The sequence below is a fragment of the Primulina eburnea genome, chromosome 18 (genome assembly GCF_022965805.1).
Source record: "Primulina eburnea isolate SZY01 chromosome 18, ASM2296580v1, whole genome shotgun sequence".
Lineage (NCBI taxonomy): Eukaryota > Viridiplantae > Streptophyta > Magnoliopsida > Lamiales > Gesneriaceae > Primulina > Primulina eburnea.
In genome coordinates, this window is record NC_133118.1 from 16,134,626 (window position 1) to 16,139,481 (window position 4,856).

Here is a 4,856-nt window from a genome sequence, read left to right on the forward strand (position 1 = left end):
GTGAAAGAACTGGGGAACGGTCCCATGAAATCTATCCCCCATACATCAAAAACCTCACACTCAATGATATTATTTAAAGGCATTTCGTGACGGTTAGAGATGTTACCTGACCGTTGGCATTTATCACAATGTAGCACATAAGAACGAGCATCTTTAAAGAGGGTTGGCCAATAAAAGCCACATTCGAGTACCTTAGATGCCGTCCTTGTTGGTCCAAAGTGACCACCTACCTCACGGTCATGGCAATGGTTGACAATCTTATAAAACTCTTCCTCCGCAACACACCGTCTTATCATGGAATCTGCACAAATCTTAAACAAGAACGGTTCCTCCCAAAAATAGTATTTTACGTCAGAAAAGAATTTCTTTCGTTGGTGAAAAGATAGGTTCGGTGGAGGTGTGCCTGTGACAAGAAAGTTGGCGAAATTTGCATACCATGGACAATTTCTCACCTCAAATAGTTGCTCATCCGGGAACCAATCATCGATAGCATGATCAACAGAATCATTACAAATATATTCTAATCTAGACAAATGATCTGCAACCACATTCTCAACACCCTTCTTATCTTTTATTTCTAAATCAAATTCTTACAACAATAGAATCCACCGAAGTAGGCGTGGTTTTGCATCTTTCTTAGCAAGTAATTGTTTAAGTGCAGAGTGGTCAGTGTAGACAATGACTTTAGACAAAACAAGATATGCATGAAACTTGTCAAGTGCAAACACTACTGCAAGTAACTCTTTTTCGGTGGTAGCATAATTCTATTGTGCCTCATCTAGAGTCTTACTTGCATAGTATATAGTGTGGAATACCTTGTTCTGTCTTTGGCCGAGGACAGCACCTACCGCAGTATCACTAGCATCGCACATGATCTCGAAGGGTAGATCCCAATCCGGTGCTACCAAGACAGGAGCCGTCACCAAGCGCTCCTTCAACTTCTCGTATGCCTGCAAACAATCAGAATTAAAGTCAAAAGGTACATCTTTCATGAGTAAAGAAGATAGAGGTTTGGCAACTTTAAAAAAATCTTTGATAAAACGCCGGTAAAAACCGGCATGGCCTAGAAAACTTCTAACTCCCTTTATGGACGCCGGAGGTGGTAAGTTCTTAATCACTTCAACTTTGCCTTGTCCACCTCGATTCCGTCCCCCGAAACCTTGTGCCCTAGGACAATTCCCTCTTGTACCATGAAGTGGCATTTTTCCCAATTAAGCACCAAGTTTGTCTCCTCACATCTCCTCAACACTACCGTCAGATTCTGCAAACAATCATCAAAAGAAGAGCCAAATATCGAGAAATCATCCATAAAAATTTCAAGAAAAGTTTCTATCATATCATGGAATATAGCGGTCATGCAACGTTGAAATGTGGCAGGGGCATTACATAGACCAAACGGCATGCGGCGAAAAGCAAAAGTGTCGTAAGGACAAGTGAAAGTGGTTTTCTCTTGGTCCTCCGGCGCAATCATAATTTGGTTGTACCCCGAATACCCATCCAAGAAGCAATAAAACTCATGACCCTCTAACCTCTCAAGCATCTGATCAATAAAGGGAAGGGGAAAGTGGTCTTTACGGGTGGCATCATTCAATTTTCTATAATCAATGCACACACGCCATCCCGTAACAGTCCTAGTGGGTATTAATTCATTATTTTCATTTGTGATAACAGTAATCCCACCTTTCTTTGGCACACATTGAACAGGACTTACCCATGCACTATCAGATATAGGATAGATAATACCTGCATCGAGAATCTTAATCGTTTCAGCTTTCACTACCTCTTGCATCTTAGGATTCAATCTTCGCTGAGGTTGCACAAGAGGTGAGTACTTCTCTTCCATCAAGATCTTGTGCATGCAGACTGATGGATTGATCCATTTGATATCCGCCACCTTCCACGCAAATGCACCCTTGTGTGCTTTCAATACTTCCAACAGTTTGTCCTCCATCACATTTGTCAAAGCAGCAGAAATAATGACAGGTAAAGTGTTATTCTCACCTAAGTACACGTACTTGAGGTGTGGAGGCAACGGCTTCAGCTCAAGTGTTGGGGGATCCTCGATGCTTGACCTTTGAGGGGTCAAATCTCTTCGTTCTCCTAGATCCTCTAGTCGCATCCTCATTGGCTTTCTCCATGGTTGGTTGGCATTAAAGTGTGCCACAATTTCGGCTCCTTCCTCATCCAATTCCTCTTCTCCCAATTCAGTATCGATAGTGGCCTCCAAAGGGTCCCTAAGAGCATCCTGCACATAGTTAGACGCAAGAGAGTCAAATGCATCAATTCTAAAACAACTATCAGAATGCAGTGTGTGCTTAAGTGCATTAAACACATCAAAAATAATCTCTTCGTCGCCCACTCTCAATCGCAACTTCCCTTCTTGCACATCAATTAGTGCCTTGCCAGTCGCAAGGAACGGTCTACCCAAAATCAGAGGCATCTCCTCATCCTCATCCATATCAAGCACCACGAAGTCCGCAGGAAAGATAAACTTGTCCACTTTCACTAGCACATCCTCAATCACTCCGCGGGGGTACTTGACAGACCTGTCAGCCAGTTGTAAAGACATCCTCGTCGGCTTAGGCTCTCCTAATCCGAGTTTCCTGAAAACAGATAAGGGCATCAGATTAATACTTGCACCAAGATCACACAATGCTTTACGAAAAACAACATCACCAATCATGCAAGGGATAGAAAAAATCCCTGGGTCTTTTAGTTTCGGTGGGATTTTGTTTTGCACCAAAGCAGAGCAACTCTCAGTCAAGTTCACTGTCATGTGATCCTCCAATTTTCGCTTGTTAGCTAAGATGTCCTTCAAGAATTTGGCATAACTAGGCATTTGCATTAAAGCATCGGCAAAGGGAATATTGATATGCAATTTTTTAAACACCTCAAGAAATTTACCGAATTGTGCATCTAGTTTTGCCTTTTTCAATGCTGCAGGGAAAGGCGGGGGAATAACAATCCTAGGATGTGCCGTGGGTGCTGGTGTAGAGTTAGATGACTTACCTTTTGACGCCTCAGCCTGCTCATCCGGTACTTGGCTTTTCTCTTTCTCTCTAGGCTCCAAAATCTTTCCACTCTTCAACTCAATGGCCTTCACTTGCTCTTTTGGATTAGTCTCGGTATTACTTGGCAAGGTGCCCGGCTCTCGACTTGCTATCATCTTGGCCAACTGTCCAATTTGATTCTCGAGCCCCTTTATTGATGCATCTTGGTTTTGGAGTCGAGTTTCAGTGGATGAGATAAACTTAGACATCATTTGTTCCAAGTTGGACTTTTCTTCTCTAGGAGGATCGGATCTGTACATCGGTTGTTTCCCATATTGTTGTCCTCCTTGCGGCCTATTCTGACTGTTTTGACCGCCCCATGAGAAGTTGGGATGTTGCCTCCACCCAGGATTATATGTGTTCGAGTAAGGTCATTCCGTGGACGGTTTTGGACTCCCACTTGATGCACAGGTGCTCCTTCGGGCACATAGAATGGATTGTCATATTGACAGTCTTTCACATAGTGCTCACCTCCACATTTCTCACAGAATACCTCTTGCAAACGCATAGCCGTGCCACCCAAGTTCAAGCCATCTATTTTCCTGTTTAAAGCATCAAGTTGTGCAGTAATAGCAGAAAAATCAGTTACCTGGTGCACTCCAGCACTTCTCCGCTGGTTGTTTCTGTCAGATTGAGGATGATAACTGCTAGCAGCCATCTCCTCCAACAACTCATATCCTTTTTCCGTAGTCTTCCTCAACAGGTTCCCACACGCAGCAGCATCTATCATAGTACGGTTAGGAGTAAGCAAACCGTAATAAAAAGTTTGAACGACTAACCCAAGTGGTAACTCGTGATGTGGGCATCTTCGTAATAGATCCTTGAAACGCTCCCACGCCTCATATAGTGACTCTTGATCGAACTGAGCAAATGTTGTGATGTCTGCCCGCAGCTTCATGGTCTTCGATGGAGGAAAGTATTTGATGAGAAACGCCTTCGCCATGTCCTCCCATGTAGCGATCAAACCTACAGGTAAACAATTCAACCAAGCTTTAGCTTTATCACGCAAAGAGAAAGGAAATAAACGCAGTCTAACAGCATCATCAGAAACTCCATTAAATTTAAAAGTATCGCAAATCTCAAGAAAATCCGCGATGTGTGTGTTGGGATCGTCCACAGAAGTTCCTCCAAATTGGACGGTGTTCTGAATCATCTGGATAATGGCTGGTTTGATTTCGAAGTGATTTGCCCGCACGATAGGTCTCACAATGCTAGGGCGTGCACCCTCCAAAGAAGGTTGGGCATACTCCAGCATTGGTATGCGGCGTGGCATCTCGATATGTCTCTCCTCACGCTGTTCCTCCTCACGTTCTGGCTCGTGTCTCTCCATAGTTCTTTAAGCCTCTGCTGTTGTCTCCTCCTGCGGAAGGTTCTTTCAATTTCAGGATCGAATTCAAGCTCCACGTCAAGTGACTTTGGCATGCACTGGAAGGGATATCTGTAAGAAAATTTGAAGTGTTATCTCAAGAGAAATGAAATAATGCTAAAGGAAATGACTAAAAATAAGATTGTAGATTAACAGTCCCCGGCAACGGCGCCAAAAACTTGATCGAGCAAAACTTGCACTGTGAATTCTCCAATAAAATTTTTTTTTATGCTCAAAAAGTGATCGCAAGTGCAAGATGTCAAGTAATAATATAGTGTATGTGAATACGAATATCGTTCCACTGAGGACTGTATTTAACAATTATTATTTTAGTTATTAAAACTTTAGCGACGAAAGGTGATTGATTGTGTTATAACTACTAAAATGCAAGAAAATTTAAACAAACAAGCTCAAAGATTAAATGATGAAATATGAATGCT

The 4,856-nt window shown here is 42.7% G+C and overlaps 1 non-coding gene across 1 annotated transcript; it reads left to right on the forward strand.

The window, feature by feature from the left end:
* Positions 1 to 3,838: 3,838 nt before the first annotated feature.
* Positions 3,839 to 3,944, forward strand: LOC140820339 (small nucleolar RNA R71). Its single transcript, XR_012115416.1, has one exon. It is a non-coding gene; the product is annotated as a small nucleolar RNA R71 (small nucleolar RNA).
* Positions 3,945 to 4,856: the final 912 nt, after the last annotated feature.